General features: G+C 44.2%; 1 protein-coding gene across 7 annotated transcripts in view; it reads left to right on the forward strand.

Annotated features, from left to right (window-relative positions):
- LOC108528098 (supervillin) overlaps positions 1 to 12,259 on the forward strand; it is a 239,188-nt gene that overhangs the window by 94,390 nt on the left and 132,539 nt on the right. The window lies entirely within an intron of this gene.

The raw sequence follows: 12,259 nt of genomic DNA on the forward strand, positions 1-12,259 counted from the left end.
ACGGGTTTTAAAACTCCTTTCCTACTACCAAAAAATCACGAAGTATCTAGCTCTCTAAATTGAGAAAGCAAGCAATGTTATAAAAACGCTGAAGGAATCTCTTTCTTCGTGACCTTTTGTTAAACTCGGTTTAAGCTGTAGACCTTATTTAAAATAAAATTTACCATAGAACAGGAAATAGAAGCTGTGGAAGACTCGAAATACACCTTTGTACTTCTCTGTTCTTCACCTGCTCTCTCGCTGTCTCTACACACACACACACACACACACACACACACACACACCCCTACCTATATTTGCATGAAGAATGGGTAATAAAAGTAGTGAAGGGCAAACAGAAGGTACAATACAATCAAGTAAGCGGTTGAATATAAACTGGAGCAAGTCTTAATTTTTTTATTTCACTTTCATTCGGATACGTTTACTAATTTTCTTTGCTAGCTTTAAGACTTTTAAAACATTCTTTGGCCCTGGGAGGGAGTTGTATAACCATAAAACTTGAGAATCCTGGCCCTAGAATAAATGTTCCTTTTAAAACCCCAAGGACAGAAAATTGAATACAGCTGTGCAAAAAAGAAAAAAAAGAAAGCAAGAAAAGAAAAAAAAAAAGAAAGAAAGAAAGAAAAGAAAAAAAAATAGCCAAGTGATGGTTTAGGCTTGCAGGCACCCTGACCAACTTTCCCAGTGCACTTGGGCTGTGGTTTCCTGGAGATGGGAGATGGGGAGCTTTGGTGTACTTCTTGAAGGTTTCAGAAAAAGGCCAAGACTTCTTCAGAACTGTATGTTTCTGGGATGTGGTTAAGAGCACATTCTTTTTGGCATGGTTATCTATCATCTTTCTTGTCCTAAGCATATCCTCTTGTTTTCCCCTGCAGAGGATTGGGGTTTCTAGGTCATTCTCTCAGATGCCGTGATTCTGCAAACCTTACAGTTCCTACCTAAAAGTAAGCTTCAGAGTTTAAGCAGTTTCCACCAGTCAGAAGTTGGAATGGATGAACTTTTGAGACCCGATCTTGCTCTTCTCCCTTAGTCACTGAATTTGCTCAGTATGGCCAGTTTGCAGGCATGATCCTAAGAACACGGCATTGCTATTCCCTGCTTCTCCTCTCCCTGGATGGAGACCAGGATGTTGCTTCTCTGATGTTTGCCTCGTGGGTTCCCGTGTTAGGTTTGTGGCCCACGGGGAGCTGTCACTGGGGACCCTACTGCAGCCTGGCATTAATCACTTTGCTCTTTGTCAGGCCGTGTCATGATGATTCATACTTCTTCCTCTACAAGATTAGATTACTGTAATTTTCATATCCTGGACTGCCCACGAGGGATTTGAATTAATACTTGTTGGTATAGAAAGCAGGATCATGTTTCTGGGGAGAAAGGACTGAACTTGCCCACTTGGCCATCATCAGAAAACATTAGGCAGGGCCTGGCTGAAAAATAATCCTGCCTTCAGGGCTTACCACATCAATTAGCTTACCATACAGGCCAGCAAGCCGTGTCTCTGTGAACACATGGTCCCTGGGCAGCAGATTTGTGGAAGTGATGCCAAGTCCAGGAGATCAGAATGCACGGAAGATTTTGCAAGGGAGTCCTATATTGAAATCAGACACTGCTTAATGAGGAAAATCTTTCCCAAAGAGGTATTTGAGAAGGAGGTAAACTAATTCAGGCATGTGGAACAGCCTGCACAAAGCCAGCAGGAATTATGATCACAGATTTCAGGGCGGTGGGGGAGTCTATGAGGGATAAAGTCGCCTTTGGAAAATAACTCATTGCCTTGTCATTTTCCCGGTAGCATAAGTATTATTTCCTTTATTTGTTCAACAAATATTTATTGAGCACTTACTATATCCTAGGCACTGAAGATGAACAGCAGTTCACAAACCAGACAAAAATCTCTGTCCTCACACAAGTCACATTTTAGGGGGCCCATGTCACTAGGGGTACAAGCGTAAGCTGAAGGGAGCCGTAGCAAGGAGTTAGGAGTACCTGGAAGAACTCCTAAATAACTATAGTTGTTTGAAAACATATTTGCTTATTATTTCCTCTCTTCCCTTTGATGCAGTTTGCACCCTCTATCCCACTAATGAGATTACCAGCCATCTTTCAATAGATCCTTGGGAGGGAATTACTTGTACTTGCTAATGAATAATCCACTTTAGTAGTCCAATATATAATAACTTCAGGGTCTTCAAAGGGCTATCTGCTTTGGCCTGAGTCTCTATTGGAGGGAAGTTGAGGCATGATCAAAGGATTTTATGTTTGCTTGCTCTCCTACTGTCTAATAATTTGTATTTCAGAATACCTTGCTTTAACATATTTTATCTCTCTTGGAGCGCTTTACTCCTTCTTATTTATTTATTTATTTATTTATTTATTTTTGAGATGGAGTCTCACTCTGTCGGCCAGGCTGGAGTTCAGTGGCACAATGTCGGCTCACTGCAGCCTCCACCTCCTGGTTCAAGCGATCCTCCTGCCTCAGCCTCCCGAGTAGTTTGGACTACAGGAACCCGCCACCACACCTGGCTAATTTTTGTATTTTTAGTAGAGACACTGTTTCACCATGTTGGCATCTTGAACTCCTGACCTCAAGTGATCCTCTCGCCTCTGCCTCCCAAAGTGCTGGGCTTACAGGCGTGACCCATAGCATCTGGACCCTTCCTTTTTTTCCCCCTCTCATTGTTGAGGCTTTTCTTTGGAGAACGTGAGATGGGGCTATGCCTCAGAATTGTAGAATTTCAAGTTTTTAGAATTTGATGGCACTATAGGAATCTTAATCCAGACCAGCGATTTTCAGTCCCCAGACTAAAACCAAGCCCTTACCTGAGGGCAGTGCAATGAGAAATCTAAGAAAATGAAGTGAATGTTGTATTAAATATAAAGCTAAATTTATTCAGTTGATTTCTACATCATTCTGTTATTTTCTTTGCTTGAATTTTTCAAGGTTTTTTTAGTGTCCTCCACCTACCCCAAAAATCAATCATCCTGATCTCAGCCTTCTACCCCCAACCATTCTGTCCCCACAGCTGACTCGTGTCAGACCCCATCTTCCCACACCCCAGTTTTCACATGGGACCCTCCTCCTCAGTCTTGTAGCCCCTGCCCTCAATACAGAAGTCACTGGCTAAACCTTAAGGTAGGAAGTTCCCACTCATGCTGTCAGGGAGACGTGGCCCAGGATCCATGGTTGGAGCCACAGATACATTGTAAGATACAACACACAGTGGTTCTGGGGTTTGTTTGTTTGTTTGAGGTGGAATCTTGCTCTGTCACCCAGGCTGGAGTGCAGTGGTGCAATCTCAGCTCACTGCAAGCTCTGCCTCCCAGGTTCAAGTGGTTCCATTTTAGAGAATTATCGGGACTGTGGTTCCACTCTGTTATAGGCTTATCAGGCTTCTGTGGGTTGGCCAAGTGCACAGCCATTACGTAGAGCTCTGTTTCTGGAGGAAGATGAGAATGGAACCCTCGCTGGACTGGAGAGTGCTTGGCCCAGGGGATGTGGGGTTTCTCAGTCATTGGGGCTAGGAGAACATGCTCAGAGGAGGCTCCTCGCTCCCGTGTGTCTCTAAAGTATAGATGACGCTCCCTGAGGAGCACAGGCTCCTGGAGTTTTTCTTTCAGGAATAAGAATGATCCATTCCCTCTTGGTATTTGGAATCAGCCAAGGAAACCACATGTGGTGCTGAGCTTTGTGATGTCAACAACAGCAGGGAAGGGAAGAGCCTCCTGGGTCGTCACTCCACTGGCCACATTGCTGTCAGCTCATGTCCCCATTTGAGCAGCAGCCTCCGTGGTTCTGTTGGTGCAGCAAGCTGCTGCTTGACAGCAGACAGAAATCCCATATTTTTAGATATCTAGCGGCCCAAAAGGAGCATGTCACACTCTGTACATCTCTGATTACTGAGACTCTGAGCCTGGTGTCCAGGAATGCAATGTTGCTCCAGCCATGTGAGAGGCTGGGTCTCTGGAGCCAGGACTCATAAACCATGGTCCAGGCTTACCCCTGGCAAGCTCACATCTCATTTTGACCACGAGGCCAGCAGTTTTCTTTGTGTTGAGCTGTGCTACACACCCATTGCTCTGAAGCCACAGCCTGGGAGAAAGAGTTGGCTCGCTCATCGGTGGTTCAAGCCAGTGACTTACAGATGACCTTGGAGCTCAAAGATTTTCAGCTAAAGCCAGTAAAGTTCTCCAAAAGCTTTCAGAAAAAGTGAGACCAGACCAGACAGAAAGACAGACTCAATTGATTGAATTATTGATTAATTCAGATTTCTGGCAGAGGTGGGAGGTTGTTGGTTGAAAAATATTAACTGAAAATAATATCCCCTTTTTTGTCTTTAAAAAGAAATTTATGCACAAACAAAATGACTTGCCCGTGGTACAGAAGGCCACAAGCTCAGATTCATACAGGTGTATCGGCGTACATATCAGTAGACTACAGCATGTCTCTGTCTTCTCTCATTGAGGTCAAAATCCTAAGCTTTTTGGGAAAAGGAAATTATTCCAAGTCTGGTTTCATCATGGCAGAAAATAGGGCAAAATACAGGTCCTGGTTGCCTAGCCTTTTCATCTCCTGGAAATGAGCTGCTCAGAAAATATCTTCAGTGATTGATCAAGTTAATTGCCCTGTGGAAAGCAGAACTTTTCAGAAGGCAGAAGCAAGGAGACAGAGAGTGTTGTTGTCTTACTTTCCTGCACTGACAGTCCTGGCCAATGCTCTGACATCATCTTGAGTCCAGAAATAGGAGTGAAATGGACAGTGAGGCCACTACATAGAAACACTTGAGCTGGTGATGCATGTTTTCTTTTCTGCCTGTGAGCTGAGGATCCAACTTGTGACTTTTTCTCCAGCTCTGGAGGGATATTACATATTGATTAATCCACGCTGATAAAAGGGAGAATGTTGTAGCTGCGTTAAAATGAGAAGAGATCAGCCGGGCGCAGCGGCTCACGCCTATAATCCCAGCACTTGGAGAGGCTGAGGTGGGCGGATCATTTGAGGTCAGGAGTTCAAAACCAGCCTGGCCGACATGGTGAAACCCAGTCTCTACTAAAAATATGAAAACATTATTCAGGCATGGTGGCATGTGCCTGAGGTCCCAGCTACTTGGGAGGCTGAGGCAGGAGAATGGCTTGAATCCGGTAGGCGGAGGCTGCAGTGAGCTGAGATCATGCCATTGCACTCCAGCCTGGATGACAGAGTGAGACTCTGTCTCAAAAAAAAAAAAAAAAAAAAAAAAAGAGAGAGATAGAGAGAGAATAGATCTAACTGCAGACTATTTTGATATTTTCAGTCCACATCACAAACATTTATTAAATTTACTCAGTGGCAGATGTTGCTAGGTCCTGGGAATATGAAGATATCATGGAGTCTCTGCTAATAGTCTAGAGACTGGGAATCAGAGACCATGTCCAGGAGAGGTTTATAGGGGAAATATTCTCAATTAAGGCTTGAAGTATGATTAGGGGTTTTCTTTCTTTCTCTCTTTCCTTCTTTTCTTCTTTCCTAACTTCTTTCCTTCTTCCCTCCCTCCCTCCCTCCCTCCTTCCTTTCTCTCTCTCTCTCTTCCTTTTCTCCCTTCCTTCCTTCCTTCCTTCCTTCCTTCCTTCCTTCCTTCCTTCCTTCCTTCCTTCCTTTCTTCCTTTCTCTTTCTTTATTTCCTTTCTCTCCTTTCTTTCTTTCTTTCCTTTCTCTCTCACTCTATTGTCCAGGCTGGAGTGCAGTGGCACAATCTCGGCTCACTGCAACGTCTGCCTCCCAGGTTCAAGCGCTTCTCAGTCTCGGGAGTAGGTGGGATTACAGGTTTGAGCCACCATACCTGACTAATTTTTGCATTTTTAGTAGAGACAGAGTTTCACGTGCTGGTCAGGCTGGTCTCAATCTCCTGACCTCAGGTGAGCCATCTGCCTCAGCCTCTCAAAGTGCTGGGATTATAGGCATGAGCCACCGCACCTGGCCAGATTAGGGGTTTTCTAAGTGAGAAGGTGGAAAGGCATTCTGAGCAGAGAGAACAAACTAGATAGGCATAGGAAGCATGGCCAGGGTGGCGTCTCATGGTTGGGCACAGGTCACCTGCTGGTGGGAGGGAGGATAGGAGGTTCCAGCTCAGCGAAGTGGGACTTTAGAATGTATCCAACAGGCTGGCCATCCTTTATTTTTTTGTTTTGTTTTGCTTTCTGTTTTCCACCAACACAAGTAATCACATCCCTCCTAGGTTTATCTAAGTTGGGGGTTGGTAATGAAGCAAGGTATCGCAGTCCTTGTAAGCCTCACAGCTTGTAGGAATACACCTGCAAAAGTAAGTCACTGCAGGTCTTAGTCTGTACGAGATAACTGAAGAGTTAAGTGTCATTTCCAAAGTATTTGTTTGCAACTGGATACCTTTTCTCTCCTACCGATGAATATCTAAATGCAAGAGAGTGACAATGATTCTAAGGATAGTCTTGCATTTGTCCTTTAACAAATTTATTTTTATTTTATTTTATTTTATTTATTTTGAGGTGGAGTTTCGCTCTTGTCACTCAGGCAGGAGTGCAGTGGCGCCATCTCAGCTCATTGAAATCTCTGCTTCCCAGGTTCAAGCAATTCTCTTGCCTCAGCCTCTGCAGTAGCTGGAATTACAGGCTCGCACCACCATGCCTGACTAATTTTGTATTTTCAGTAGAGACGGGTTTCACCATGTTGGCCAGGCTGATCACAAACTCTGGACCTCAGGTGATCCTCCCACCTCCGCCTTCCAAAGTGTGGGATTACAGGCGTGAGCTACCATGCCCAGCCTATTGTTTTGAACTTTATGTTTTATTATATTCATTTTACTATTTTTTTAAAAGACATGGGGTCTCACTATGTTGCCCAGGCTGGTCTCAAACTCCTTGCTTCCAGTCCTTCCACCTCGACCTCCCAAAGTGCTAGGATTACAGGCATGAGCCACTGCACTCAACCCCTTTTAACAAATTTAATTTTAAAAGCTTACCATATGTGTCAGGATCTGGGAGAATTTGCTAGATTAAAAAACAAAAATATAAAATATAAAAAAGACAAAAAGTTTGCCATATGGGCTTCCATGGGTGAGGAGCAAGCGCTATCCACCTGTCTGGTAGAGGCAGCACTTGCAGGCCTACGCTTGAGAACCGCTGGGGGACTCTCCAGGAGGGTTTTGATTGGGAGTGAGCAGGCAGGGTGGGGCTGTTTAAAGGCCATTCTTGAAGCAGCAGAAAGGCTGGTTTTAGAGAAGCGGGAGTAGAGTTTGGAGACTTCAGGCATAAGCCCGACTCAGGCCCATGAGAACATCAGCGGGGTGGAAGGAGAGAGGAAGGTTAAAGGCAGGAACGAAGGCATAGTGACTGCTGAAATCTGAGTGATCACTCAAGTGAGGCAGGGGCCTGATTTCTGGTTTGGGTGGCCAAGTTGCCGATGGGGAGGTTGTGGTCAGGTAGGAAACCAGGAACAAGTTTCCTGATGGGAGATGGGAGATGACGGGTGTAGCTTGATTTCTCTTGAGTTCCATGTTCCCGTGAGATACTCCTGGTTTGCTGAACTTCAGGGAATCTCCAGCCTTCTGACTTATGCTTTAGGTGTGGCAAACGGAGCTCACTCTGGGAGAAGGTAGGATGATACCAGCAGGCTCGGAGTCCTGGGAAACATATGGACTTTTGAGGGAGGCAGAGGTGGACACTCAGTGAAACAACTGAGGAGTGATCAGAAAGGCCTGGGAGAGCTGAGGAAAGGAGTGTTGGAGACTTTACGAAGAGGACATTCTGTGGAGGCGGAAGTGATCAGAAAGTGCAAACACCGTAGAGCCACGTCCAGATGAAGCCTCAGAAGAGTGTGTTGTCAGGAGAGCAGTTTCTGGGTTGTAGGGGAGCCAGAATCCAATGACAAAACTGGCTGGGAAGCACATGGGGCTGGGGGCGAGGAGACAGTGGTTCTGGAACATTTAGGGTGATAAAAAGAAGAGAAGGTGGGCGAGAGCTTGAAGAGAGAGGTAGGGCCAAAGGAACTTCGGGGGCAGAAGATGAGTCGCTGGAGCATGTTCTGGGCTTGTTCTGCCTCCTCAGCAAACTGAAAAGAAGCCTCATCTCTTCCGTGCATGACCTGGTATTCCCCAAAGCGCCAGAAAAGTCCAGCATAAGTTCGACTGGCCTCCAAAGTGGCGATTCAGGGAGTTTGGATCTAGGTTTTATGTTATGGAAACTGAGAGGATAAAGGGCCCTGAAACCTCCATCTGCCCATTCCACTTCTGGGAAGGCTAAACTGTTATCTATTTATTTTCAAGGATAAAGAGTTCGGCCAGGTGCGGTGGCTCACTCCTGTAATCCCAGCACTTTGGGAGGCCGAGGCAGGCAGATCATGTGAGGTTAGGAGTTCGAGACCAGCTTGGCCAACATGGTGAAACCCCGTCTACTAAAAATACAAAAATTAGCCAGATATGGTGGCACGTGCCTATAATCCCAGCTATTTGGGAGGCTGAGGTAGGAGAATCGCTTGAACTTGGGAGGCAAAGGTTGCAGTGAGTCGAGATCGTGCCATTTCACTCCAGCCTAGGCAGCAGGAGTGAAACTCCATCTCAAAAAAAAAAAAAAAAAATGGGGGTCAGGTGCGGTGATTCATGCCTGTAATCCCATCACTTTGGGAGGCCGAGGTGGGCAGATCATGAAGTCAAGAGATCGAGACCATCCTGGCCAACATGGTGAAACCCCATCATACTAAAAATACAAAACTTAGCTGGGTGTGGTGGCGCACACCTGTAGTCCCAGCTACTTGGAAGGCTGAGGCAGGGTAATCACTTGAACTCGGGTGGCAGAGGTTGCAGTGAGCCAAGATCATGCCACTGCATTGCAGCCTGGCGACACAGTGAGACTCTGTCTCAAGAAAAGAAAACAAAATGACAAAGGAAAAGTTCTAGAGAACAGATTTCAAAAACTTGTTTTCTATTATATTTATAGCAGTATTCACATCGGAAGACCAGTGCAGTGGCACAATTTCATTATCCCAGTTACTAAGGGGGCTGAGGCAGGAGGATCACATTAACCCAGGAGTTCAAGACCAGCCTGAGCAAAATAGTGAGACCCCATCTCTAAAAATGAAATATAATCAAAATTGAGATGACCCGATCTCCTCCCTTTCCAAAAAGTTGTTTTCTTGCTATTTCTCCAGGGTAGGTCAGGTTTTAAAAATTAATAATCTGGGGCAGTAGATGAAATTTCTGAAAATTATGTGTAGGTTTCCTTTTTTATTTTTGAATGGGCCTTAGATATTAGAGGTGCTCTTTTTAAGTATCTATGCAGCCCGATAAATAAACACATTCAATTGGAAAGCGATACTTTCCATTTCTTATTCTATATCAGATATTTTACTTTTGGATTAACTTTCATTCTTGTAGGGAAAAAGAAATATTTCCAGTTTGAAATTCTTAAGATGGCACTGATAATAAGTAAATCTCTATAGATTTATGTGAAATACAGTTACAGTAAGTCACCCATTTACAAATGGATTATATTTGAAAATTTCATTTGAAGTAGGTTTGTTTTTTGGGGTTGGGGTGTTTTTTCCTTGGAAAAAATACTTAATTAAACTTTTTTTTTTTTTTTTTTTTTGAGTCAGAGTTTCACCCTTGCTACCCAGACTGGAGTGCAATGGCACGATCTCAGCTCACTGCAACCTCTGCCTCCTGGGTTCAAGCAATTCTCTTGCCTCAGCCTCCTGAGTAGCTGGGATTACAGGCACTTGCCAGCCACCATGCCTGGCTAATTTTTGTATATTTAGTAGAGACAGGGTTTCACCACGTTGGCTAGGATGGTCTCGAACTCCTGACCTCAGGTAATCCATCTGCCACAGCCTCCCAAAGTTCTGGGATTACAGGGGTGAGCCACCCCTTCCAGCTTAATTAAACTTTTAATTTTGAGACAATTATAGATTCAGATGTAGTTGTAAGAAATAATACAAAGAGATCATGAGGGCTTTTTACCCAGTTTCTCCAGTGATAACATCTTTCCAAGCTATACAATAGTATCACATTGACATTGATATGGTCAATCCAATAGAAGAGTTCCAGAACAGGGGTCTCTCATGTGGCCCTGCTAAACCACCTCACCCTCATCCCTCACCTCTAACAACTCCCATCTCTTCTCCATTTCTACAATGTTGTCACCTGGGAAATGTTATGTAAATGTACTGGTATAGTATCTAACATTTTGGGATTGGCCTTCTGTCACTCAGCATAATTCCCTGGATTCTTATCCAGGTCATGGCATGTACTAATAATTTGTTCCTTTTTATTGTTGAGTAGTATTCCATTGAATGGACATACCACAATGAGGATTGGGTAGAAGCTCATTGCTTTTGCCTAGGGGTGTCTAATTGCTCTAGCACTATTTGTTGAATGGCACAGAAATCAGTTTGGCATATTCATGTGGACCTGTCTCTGGGTTCTCCAGTCTGTTCCACTGATCTATGTTATGTGTCTGTCTTTTTGCCAGTGCTGCATTGTCTTGATTACTGCAGTTATCCAGTTGGCCTTAATATGGGACAGATTAATTGCTCTAAATTTTTTCTTCTTTTGAGACAGAGTCTCACTCTGTTGCCCAGGCTGGAGTGCAGTGGCACGATCTCGGCTCACTGCAACCTCTGTCTCCTGGGGTTGGGTTCAAGCGATTCTCCTGCCTTAGCCTCTCTAGTAGCTGGGATTACAGGCATGCACCACCATGCCCGACTAATTTTTCTATATTTTTAGTAGAGACAGTGTTTTGCCATGTTGGTTAGGCTGGTCTCGAACTCCTGACCTCAGGTGATCCACCCGCCTCAGCCTCCCAAAGTGCTGGATTAGAGGCATGAGCCACCATGCCTGGCCTAACTTTTTTCTTCTTTTTCTAGATGGTTTTCAGCTATTCTAGGGGCTGTACCTTTACATGTAAATTTTAGAATATCTGCCAAAAATCACTGTGAGGCCAGGCAGGGTGGCTCACATCTGTAATCCTAGCACTTCGGGAGGCCAAAGTGGGAGGATGGCTTAAGCCCAGGAGTTCAAGACAAGTCTGGGCAACCTAATGAGACCCCATCTTTATAAAACTAAGAAATTTAAAATTAGCCCAGTGTGGTGGTGCACAACTGTAGCCCCAGATATTCAGGAGACTGAGGCAGGAGGATTGCTTGAACTGGGAAGGTTGAGGCTGCAATGAACCATGATTGCCCAACTCTACTCCACCCTGGACAACAGAGCAAGATCATGTCTCAAAACAAAACAAAACCAAAAAAAACTTTGCAAGATTTTGATAGGAATTGTGTTAACCTGTAGATCAGTTGGGGGATAACTGACATCTTTTGTATGTTGATTTTTCTTCCAATTCATGATTATCATCACTGGAAAGAAGTGAGTGTTATGAGTCTTCTAAGTCAGGCAGATAGCAAAAAATTAGGAAAGTGTTTAAATGGATTGCACAGGAAGAATTAAGTGAGATTTAAATAATCAAAGACAAAAAGAATATGTAAAAGAAGTGACAAAGGAGACTTACCCTATTTGACTCCAATGCATTAATCTAGGACAGTTCGGTTGCCATAGGGAAGCAGTGCTTAAGAGGCATACAAAAGATCGATGTTTATTTTGTGGGAGTGAATCTTTTTTAGGAAGGAAATAGCACTATTGTGGTAACAGTGATTCATTTTCTCCTCTTATCTTCTCTTTACAGAGAAGACCCAGATAGTGAACTGTTTTATGTAAGTTTTATATATTTTGCCCTACTTTTCTCTAGGGAGGGGCTTAACACAGCTTATAAAAGTATGTAAAACAAGACCAAATAAACTTTAAAGTGAGGAAAAAGCCAGTATGGTCCAAGGGAAAAGATCAGGGTCAGGACTGAGATTAGGATGCAAAAGCCATGCTATGAAATTTTGAGATGGGTTAAAAAAAAAAAAAATGTTGCCCGGGACAATTTTTTTTTACCCCTAGCACTAAACAGTAGTGAAGCCAATGTTTAATTATTATACCTGTCATCTTTTCGCCTGGCCTCAGGACTGTCCTCTTAGGGAGAGGCATTGTTCTGTAGGGTTAATTAGTAACAGGAATTTAGATACTGCTTAGAGAGGCCTCCCGTGCTGGCTGAAGCAGCTGGTGGTCTGAGAACCCTGACACCCAGAGGCATACCACTGGGAGGCCTGGCGCAGCACACAGCTTTTGCTGTACTCCAGCCCAAGTCTTATGGGGTTTGTGGTCTATATTGAAGTTGGCGCAGACAATTAAGACTCTCTGTTCTTAGTACCAACAGG

This window comes from Rhinopithecus bieti, unplaced genomic scaffold (assembly GCF_001698545.2).
Source record: "Rhinopithecus bieti isolate Rb0 unplaced genomic scaffold, ASM169854v2 scaffold_758, whole genome shotgun sequence".
Lineage (NCBI taxonomy): Eukaryota > Metazoa > Chordata > Mammalia > Primates > Cercopithecidae > Rhinopithecus > Rhinopithecus bieti.